Raw genomic sequence first — 10880 nt, forward strand, 5'->3', positions numbered from 1 at the left:
TGCAAATTGGATAACCGGCTCAACAGAAACAAAGTCCACAAGTGGATATGTTTTTACTGTTGGTGGAGGAGCAGTATCTTGGAAGTCTTCCAAACAAACGTGCATCGCTCGCTCTACAATGGAATCAGAGTTTATAGCTTTGGATAAAGCCGGTGAAGAAGCTGAATGGCTTCGAAATTTCTTAGAAGACATTCCGTTCTGGCCAAAACCTTTGGCTCCTATTTGCATACATTGCGATAGTGAGGCTGCAATAGGACGGGCAGGGAGCGTTATGTATAACGGAAAGTCTCGTCATATACGACGAAGACATAACACCGTTAGACAACTACTTTCTAGTGGAATTATCACTATTGATTATGTAAGATCAAAGGATAATGTGGCGGATCCGCTTACAAAAGGCTTAACTAGAGAGGGAGTTGAGAAATCATCTAAGGGAATGGGACTATGGCCGAGGACAAGTCAACATGGCGGTAACTCTACCTAGAATTTTGGATGTTCCGAGATCTAGGTTCAAGGAGCTCAAACAAAGTTGTGATTGACCGGTTCAACATTGTCAAAATAAAATCTTTGGTCCATTCTCGTGATGAAGACAATGTTCAGTAACAAGGATAGAACTTTACACGTTCTTTAATGATTACCTAAGTTTGATGAGGTATTTATCAAATAGTGTCAATCTAAAGGATTACACGTTTAGGAATCACCTATGTAAGTGTGAAGTGGAAGTCGCTTCAATGAGAATTTTGTAAGGCCAATTCTCTACGCACTTATGAAACCAGGTGGTGTTCAAGGCTAAAACGAACACAACAATGAGAACCAAAAGACGGTTAAGGGTTGGTTGTGTGACATATGGTTGTCTAGGTATACACTAAAGTTCGACGGTTCAAAGATATCAAATCTACCGATTGACCGAGTATATCCGACATATGTTCACTACGGAAAGTTCAAAGGGAAACCTACTTATCCAGATGCAATAAATCCTTACTTGCAAAATCACATAGCTTTCATCTATGATCTTTCTTGATACAGCCATTCCCATTCATGTGGGGGATTGTTGGACTTTAAGCCATTGGGCTTTAAAGTAGAAGAAGTGTGAATTGGAAATGGAGGGAAATAAAATGGAGGGAAATTGAAAATTTGAAGAAGTGAACTTTTGTCTTGCACTTTGTCCCTCATTGGTGAGGGACAACCACATTTGTGTGCTTATATATAGAATCACTTCTTAAAGCTCTTAAAAGGAGTTGAAGAGAATGAACCCTCGCGCTGTCGTCGCTCGCTCGCTCGGCTCGGCTTCGGCTTCGGCTTCGGCTTCGGCTTCGGCTTTGGCTTTGCCCGCGGTAGAACCGTGGCAGGCTGATTCAGAGAGCCTCTCTGACCGCGGTTCTGCCGCAATCGCGGTAGAACCGCGGCAGGCAGCGTATTCTTCTGAAAAGACACCTTTTCCAGACACCTCTTCTGATAATTGCCTATAAATTCTGAGGCAAGGCTCCATTTTCTACACACGAAAAACACTCCAGAACTTCTTTCTTTCTGAATATACTGCATCCTAATTCGCAGTCTCTCTCTCTCAAATTCGTAAGTGTGATTTTGCTCCGTTCTTTGAGTTCGTTGGTATCCTGCAGTTTGTATTGCTACTGTTGCAGGAATGTTTATTCCGTTTTATCCTGGGAGGATTTAATCCATTACCTTGGCAACGTGTGAGGGGGTTAAAATTCCTTTAGGACACACAAGAAAATTGTGGACTCGGAATATTTCTTAAACTCTTCTATTTTTCCAGTTTCTTTTATTTTTCTAACAGTTTTTTCTATTTTTTGGTTTAACACAGTAATGCTAACAAATATATTGCATATTCTTTCTCGTTTATTAATTTTATGCAGCGCAATAAGTTAATTGAAGTAGTATATTATCAACGTATAATCAGGTTTCATATGACTGTTCGGATTAATATATAAATGAGACTATACAAAAATGATAAAACAATTGATAAAAATGTTCAAAGAACAAGTTAATAGCGATAGGGAGCGCTAGAGAGAACTATCATTAGAATAATACTATAGTTGATATATTTAATCAGTTAAAAAAACTTGATTCTTTTTTAAAGTCCCTATATTCCTTATATAATAACATTATAATTGCCTCAACCGAAAGATGTTTTTCAAAATTAAGATTAATAAAATCTTATCGAAGATCGACAATGTCATAAGAAAGCTTAAAGCGATTGGCTATTTTATCAATTAAAAAATATAATAAGGAAAAAATATTTATAAAAATAATTACTAATAATTTTGTATTTCAAAAGTAAAAAAATAAACTTCAATAATTATAACGATTTTTCACAACCAAAAAAAAAAAAAAAAAGGCCTCATATTAATGCTTGGCTTTAAGCCACCAATTATGTAGAGCCGCCACTGCTAGTTAACAGTTATAGGTGCAAATACATGAATTAAGTAGCGGGAAATAATTCCTGTTCTCCATAGTATTTGGGGTGATGGTTTAACATGAACTCATACAACAAGTCTAATTTACACGGAGTTACGGATTACATATTTCTAACCTTTATATATATATATATATATATATATATATATATATATATATATATATTTGGTTCATCTATGTTGGAAAACTAATTCAAAGTTGTAATAAGAAACCTAAATTGTTTTGGATTTGATATTTGCTAGTTTATTTAACTCATGTCTAAATAGGAGCTGTAGTCAGAATTAATATAGGAATAGGCTTTCCTATTTCTAGTTGAAATAGATTTCGTGCTATTATAAATAGGGGTATTGCAAGCCTTATAAGTGGAGAATTGTAGCGGAGATTCATAATAAAATAATTTTTCCTTCATATAGGTAAACCCTCTCCACTCTGATCCGATCCGATTAGGGTTTGACAGTCATGACGAATCGCACCGATCCATTGGCAAAGAGTATTAGGGGAACGAACCCACAGAATCTGGTGAGCAAATCCTGAGGTCTAAAATATACCAAAACACCTACCGGAAAGAACAATGTTTCGGGTTGACAGCAGAAACCCTAGTCGACAAAGCCATGGAACTCGACCACCTCGGTGGTACATTCGGCGGCAATAGAAAACCCACACCCTTCATATGTCTTGTCGTGAAGATGCTCCAAATCCAACCTGAAAAAGACATAGTTGTGGAGTTGATAAAAAACGAAGATTACAAGTATGTTCGTGCTCTTGGAGCTTTTTATTTGCGGATTACGGGTACAGATATCGATATTTATCGATACCTTGAGCCTCTATATAATGATTATCGGAAGCTCAGACGTAAATTAGCTGATGGGCAGTATGAACTGACACACGTGGATGAGTATATTGACCAGCTTCTGAGGACAAATTACTATTGTGATATTGCTTTGCGTCGTATCAAGAAAAGATCGCAATTGGAACATAATGGCCAGTTGGAACGTCGGAGAAGTGCGTTGGAAGATGACTTTGAAGAGGAAGAGGAAAAGGATGAAAAGGATTACTATCGTGGGGGAAGTCCAACTGGGGAGAGAGATCAGGATAGAAGACGAGATAGTCACAGATACAGGGATCGTGACTATGATAGAGATCGAGATTATGATAGAGATGACTATGACAGAGATCATGATTATGACAGGGAACGTTGCAGATGTGAGAGGGATAGAGATAGAGAGAGGGACCGGGACCGTCTTAGCCTCAGGGACAGGGAGGCCAGAGAACGTGATAGACGTGACCACGAGCGTGGTCGGCACAGAAGTTATTCTAGGAGCAGAAGTAGAAGCAGAGACCGAAAAGACCGTGATGATGATCATCGTAAAAGGCATGCTCGCAGCAGTTCTAGTCCTGCTCTGGATGAACCCAAGAAGAAAAAGGAGAAGAAAGATGATGGAACATATCATCCAGATCCTGAGATAGCAGAAGCCAACAGGCTTAGGGCTTCGCTTGGGTTAAAGCTTTTGAAGCTATGACCATGTACATCTGCGGTTGTAGTGCTCAATATGTTTTGCTGATGTATGGTCTTTTGGCCTTGTAGCACCTTTACTTTATTTCTTTTGCTCTTTTTTGGTCCTTCTTGGTGTACTAATCTACGATTGGAAGCTGCAGCCACTACTACAAAATGATTTTATTGGAACGGTTATTATGCAATGATTTTGTAACTGTTACAGTAGATAATATATTGGAACGATTTTAACCGTTCCAATAGAGTCAAAAGGCTTCTGGAACACTTTTGAAGAATAATCTTTCCAATAGTATAATAACCGTCATCATAAGTAAATATATAGAGACGGTTTGTAAAGGCGATACGATAGAGTTATCTGTGGGAACGGTTTGGTAAAATAAAAGTATAATGGAACGGTTTATTTTTCCCTCCTTTTTTCCCTCCTACATATTTATTAAAAAAAAAATGACACCGCTAGTATTTTATTAACTTTTTAATATATTTTAAGTTAAAAAATATTATGAAACTTCCGTCTATCTCTCACTCTCTCAAAACAAAAAAACACACCGTCTCTCTCTAAGCCTCAACCTAGAGCTCATCGACCTCACCATCGACAACCCAATCGGCCAGCTCCGGCGAAGGACGACAACTTCCGGTGAAGGACGATCATTTTCGGCTAACACACGAGCAATCTCCGAGGTAGGCTATCGATTTTCCCCTGTTCGATGTTTGCTATCACTGGTCGATTTTTTGAATATTAATTTTAATTTTTTTAAAATGAAAAATCGACCAAAGTTGGTCGGTTTCTTGAAAAATAAATTTGTGAGATGTAAAAATAGTTTCTCACATTTTTGCGCCAAAAAACCCGACCAAAGTTGGTCAGTTTCGTAAAAAAAAATTAAAATTTTTTTTCTGAAAAACCGACTGACTTCGATCAATTTTTCGGCCGGTTTTTTTATCGGTCGACCGTGATCGGTTTTGACCGAATTTCTAGTAGGGTTAATATAGTATAGGCTTTCACGTTTTTCTTTTTTTTGGTAAGAGGCAATTAAAACCCACAGCCGCTACAACCTCAGCCACAGCCTCTGCCCTTCCGGCGAGCACTCTGTGGTGAGCACTTTGTGTGCACTGGATAAACCTCCCCCTCTGTAATAGCCTGCAAACCACACAGAGAATGTAAACCGCACTAGGCAAGCCTTGTGCGACAGGCTCAATCCAGAAGGCATTGAGGGGGGGAATCGATCCCAGGTCATCCGTATGGATGACTTCCCTCCAAACAAACTGGGCAACCTCGAAGGGTTATTTTCATGTTTTAGTTGAAATAGATTTCGTACTATTATAAATAGGGGTATTACTAGCTTTACGTGTGGAAAAATATAAAATTATAGTGAAGATTTATAATAAAATATTTTTCCTTCAATCCATGTATAAGATGAGAATATTTTCACCTTTACGGTGTTTCAAATTCATATCACATTCTTTCCTCCACCTGCAGTAAATTGTTAAGAAACCAACAGCTTGTACTCAACTTGCCTTTGTTATTCGTTCTTTTGAGTCTCTTAAGCTTAAGGGATCATACTTTCACTCTTGTTACAATTCTGATGCGATTCCCCAAAAAAAAAAGAGTCTGATGGGGTTACTTTTGGCCTTTTCTAACTATATTATTTTCTTGGTTTTTATCCGGTATCTATTACCCGCATAAGTCCCGATGTAATATTAAGACAAGAAAAAGGAAAGTGGAGATACAAACAAGGAAGTAGGGTACAACAGAATTGGGTTAAGTCTTACTGGGCTTCACGTATTGGGCCTTCAGGAAGTGAAACGTATTGGGCCTTTGGGCCTTTCAGCTAAGAAGACAGAGTCCAAGACAATATTATCCAGTTAACAATTAGAGTTAGTTAGTTAAATAACAGATCAGTAGAGAAGTGGGTATCATTTTGGCAATAATAGAATTCCCAACTACTTTCTCTCTCTACTTTCTTCTCCTTTCTTCTTTCTTCTTCTTCTCTCTAACCCCCATTTCTACTTCTCTCTCTGAGTTCATTACGTATTTCAGTTGTTGTTCATATTGTAATCATCGAATTGTGATCAATACAGCTTAGTTCTTTCCTTGAATTTCACTTTTTCAATTAAGTGCATTACAAATTGGTATCAGAGCATTTTCTAGCTACAATGACAGTCCCAGAAACTCGTTCGAAGTCGAATGAAGATTATGTGAAGAAATTAGACAATCAGTTAAAGAATTACATGGCAGAGACGAATAAAAAATTGGAATCGAATGATTCTAAGATCGATGAAGTTGGAAGGAAGCTGGATGTGATGATGGACAGACTTTTCACGAGCAAGGATGGCATCTTGGGGAGTGCTCCAGTTGAAGTCAATCACATTTAAGGATCCAGTAGTCGACCCAGATTTGCGGAGCAGAATGAGTATTCTATTGGTAGAAGGCAAGGAAATAACCATGGTCATAGGTTTGAAATTCCTTATTTTGAAGAAGGTGATTCCAGATCTTGGCTCCGAAAGTGTGAAAGATACTTTCACTTCAATCAGATAACTGATCCTCAGGAGAAGTTGGACGATGATGTCCTTCATCTTAATGGGAGAGTTGAATCCTGGTACTTTTCTTATCATCTGAGCAGAGGTAGTGTGAGATGGCCTGAGTTTGCAGAAGAAATCAGTAAGAGATTTGAGGAGTCTGATAATAGTAATCTTAATCTCTTAGGAGAGTTCAAAAGAATTAAGCAGCAAGGATTAGTGAATGATTACCTGGCAAGATTTGAAGATTTGAAGGCTTGGGTCTTGATTAAATATCCCACTATTCCTGAAGAATTCTTCCTTGGATTCTTTATTAAAGGACTCAAGGATGAAATCAGGCACACAGTCAAGATGCTTGATCCCTTTTCCTTTAGTCAAGCAGTGGAGAAAGCTAGGCACAAAGAAAAACTGTTAGAAACAGTAGCTAAGAAGGGTAAAGTAAACACTGATAGGCAGCCAGCACAATACAACAACAATAATAGTCAATCAGGAGTGAGGACATCTGGATTCCAACAGAAGGAGGGGGGAACTACTTCCTACAATGTGGGCAACAAGTTGTTTGAGGCAAGAATGGCAATAGGTGAATGTTATAAGTGTTGAAGTATTTCCCTCGTCATCAATGTAAGAATAAGCAGTTAAATGTATTGTCTGGTTCTACTAAGCAAGGGGATGTAGAAATGGATACTGCTGAAGATGGTATAGTGGAGGAGCAGATTCAGGAGACAATAATTGATGATGCCATAAGCCTCAATGCCTTATCTGGGACAGTCACATCTACTACTATCAAATTGAAAGGAGTGTATGGTAAACAAATCATGGTGATATTAGCATATAGTGGTAGCACCCATAGTTTTGTAGCAAGTGAAACTGCAAAACAATTGGGGTGTGTGATTCAAGTAGATGCTCCAATGAGAGTTACAACTGCAAATGGTAGTAATTTGATGAGTTATCACTCTTGTCCTCAATTCAAATGGAAAATGCAAGTCATTGAATTTGAACACAGGCTGAGAATGTTAGATATTAGGGGATGTGATATGGTACTAGGAGTGGATTGGTTGAGAAAGCACAATCCTATACTGTTTGATTTTATTGGATATAGATTACAGGTCAATGTGAAGGGAAAGAGAGTAGAACTGAAGGGTTTTTCTGAAGAGGGTAGCTTACAGAGTATGTCAGCTGCAGGAGTGAAGCAGCTACTCAAGAAAGGCCAACTGTTATGGGCCCATCTCTTCACAATTACTGCTCAGTCTACTACAGAAGAAGGAAGCATACCTGAACAAATTAGAGAGTTGTTGACTGAGTTTCCAGGAGTTTTTGCTGAGCCAAAGTCTCTGCCACCACAGAGGAGTCATGACCACTTCATCCCTCTCAAATCAGATGCAGCTCTAGTCAGCATTAGGCCCTACAGGTATAACCATTTTCAAAAGAATGAGATAGAAAAACAAGTGACTGACATGCTTAATAATGGTACCATTCAACCTAGTCATTCTCCTTTTTCATCACCAGTGTTATTGGTTAAATAAAAGGATGGTAGTTCGAGGTTTTGCAAAGACTACAGAGAATTAAACAAAATGATTGTGAAAGACAAATTTCCTATACCTCTAGTAGATGATCTCATGGATGAAAATGGTTCAGGCATTTACTTAAAGATTGACTTGAGGGCTGTTTATCACCAGATTAGGATGAAAGAATCTGACATATGCAAGACTGCATTTAGGACTCACTTGGGACATTATGAGTTCAAAGTTATGCCATTTGGGTTAACTAATGCACCTGCTACTTTTCGAAGTTTAATGAATCATGTATTCAAGCCTTTTCTTAGGAAGTTTGTGCTGGTATTCTTTGATGATATATTAGTGTACAGCCCTTCAGCGGAGAGCCATGTTATGCACCTTAGACAAGTGCTAGAGGTGCTCCTGAAAGAGCAACTTTATTCTAAGTTGTCTAAATGTGCTTTTGGTCAAAGTCAGGTGGAGTATTTGGGGCATATTATCTCAGGCCAAGGGGTAACTACTGACCCTGCTAAGATTGAGGCCATGCTCAATTGGCATGTCCCAAAATCTGTTAAGGCTCTTAGAGGATTTTTTGGGTCTCACTGGGTAATACAGGAGGTTTGTCAAGTCTTATGGAATTATCAGTCGACCTCTCACCAATTAATTGAAGAAGAACTCATTTAAGTGGTCTGAGGAAGCTGAAACAACCTTCAATCAGCTGAAAACAGCCATGTCTTCAGCTCCTATTTTAGCCTTGGCTGACTTTACTAAGCCATTTATTGTAGAGACTGATGCTTGTTCTACAGGGATGGGGGTTGTTTTAATGCAAGAAGGTCGACCAATAGCTTACTTATGCAAGGCTTTTTCAGTGAAGAGCAGGGGATTATTAACTTATGAGAAGGAATATATGGCAGTTTTAACTGCAGTGGTCCATTTACAAGGGGGTCATTTTATTGTAAGGACAGATCATCAAAGTCTTAAGTACTTGTTAGAGCAAAAGATTACCACTACTCTACAACAAAAAGGGTTGACTAAGCTTCTAGGCCTTGACTATGAGGTACAGTATAAGAAAGGCACTGAAAACAGGGTAGCTGATGCCTTATCAAGAAGGCAAGATCAGGAGTCCACCCTATTGGCAATCTCTACTGTTCAACCCACTTAGTTACAAGAGATCAGCCTCAGTTATGAAGATGATCCTATTTCCTTTGCATTGTTGGGTGAACTAGCTGCCTCCTCAGGCAGTAATTCAGATTATTCATTACAACAAGGGGTCATCAGGTATAAGCACAAAATTTATGTGGGAAGAGGGGCCAATCTAAGGAGTAAATCCTGGAAGCAATGCATCAATCACCTCTTGTTGGTCATTCTGGACAACAAGGTACTTACACGAGGGTACAACTGATTTTCTACTGGCCTAACATGAAATCGGAGATTTTTAAATAGGTGAGAGAATGTGATGTTTGCCAGAGAATCAAGTCTGAAAATGTGCACATCCCAGGGTTATTACAACCCCTTCCTATCCCAGAGCAGGTGTGGCAGGATATATCAATGGATTTTGTGGAGGGATTACCTTTTTCTACAGGGAAGAATGTTGTGTTAGTGGTGGTGGATAGGGTATCCAAGTATGGACATTTCTTAGCCTTAAAACATCCTTTCTCAGCACAAGAAGTGGCAGAATTATTCATGAAGGAGGTGTATAGGTTACATGGACTTCCCAGGTCTATTGTTTCAGACAGAGGTTCTGTCATTACTAGTCATTTTTGGCAGCATTTATTCAAAATAATGGGGACTAAGCTTAATATGAGTTCAGCCTATCACCCTCAGTCGGATGGGCAAACTGAAAGACTCAATCGATGTCTGGAGACCTACTTACGAGCTATGGTGTTTGAGAATCCTAAACATTGGGCTAGATGGTTACCACTAGCAGAGTGGTCGTATAACACTAACTTTCATAACTCTCTTAAAGTCTCTCCCTTTGAAGCCCTTTATGGTCATCCCCCAACTCAACTACCATTGGGAGCTTTACCACATACACACCAGGGCCCGGCTAGGTTGAATCTAACCCAACGACAACATATGTTACAGGCATTGCGTGACAACCTTGTGCAGGCACAGTCAAGGATGAAATTTTATGCAGATCGACTCTGATCTGAGCGAGTATTGGAGGTAGGGGACCAAGTATACCTCAAACTACAGCCTTACCGACAGTCATCTATCGAAGTGAGAAGAAATGTCAAGATTTTTGCTCGATTCTTTAGTCCCTATAAAGTCTTACAGAAGATTGGTGAAGTGGCTTACCGTTTAGAGCTACTACCAGAATCGCGCCTCCACCCAGTCTTTCACATGTCCCAGCTCAAACGACGTATGGGACCATCAATATGTCCTCAGTAGCATCCACCAGCTTGTGACAGTGAGGGTCACATCTTGATTCAGCCAGTTTCCATTTTTCAAAGGCGCGTGGTTAAGGAGAATAATGTCGTTGCAGTAAAAATTCTGGTTCAGTGGGCAAATTTGTGCTAAGAAGATGCGACTTGGGAGGATTGGGGCTACATCAAAAGCCACTTTCCAGCGTTTATCGCTCAACAACGACCTTGAGGACAAGGTCTCTTTCGAAGGGGAAGGTATTGTAATGTTCAGACAAGAAAAAGGAAAGTGGCGATACAAACAAGGAAGTAGGGTACAACAGAATTGGGTTAAGTCTTACTGGGCTTCACGTATTGGGCCTTCAAGAAGTGAAACGTATTGGGCCTTTGGGCCTTTCAGCTAAGAAGACAGAGTCCAAGAAAATATTATCCAGTTAACAATTAGAGTTAGTTAGTTAAATAACAGATCAGTACAGAGGTGGGTATCATTTTGGCAATAACAGAATTCTCAACTACTTTCTCTCTCTACTTTCTTCTTCTTTCTTCTTCTTCTTCTCTCTA

At 39.2% G+C, this 10880-nt stretch overlaps 1 pseudogene; it reads left to right on the plus strand.

Moving 5' to 3' along the window:
* The first annotated feature begins 2895 nt into the window (after nt 1-2895).
* LOC109241009 lies at nt 2896-3971 on the plus strand (annotated as a pseudogene).
* Nucleotides 3972-10880: the final 6909 nt, after the last annotated feature.

This window comes from Nicotiana attenuata, unplaced genomic scaffold (genome assembly GCF_001879085.1).
Source record: "Nicotiana attenuata strain UT unplaced genomic scaffold, NIATTr2, whole genome shotgun sequence".
Taxonomy (NCBI): domain Eukaryota; kingdom Viridiplantae; phylum Streptophyta; class Magnoliopsida; order Solanales; family Solanaceae; genus Nicotiana; species Nicotiana attenuata.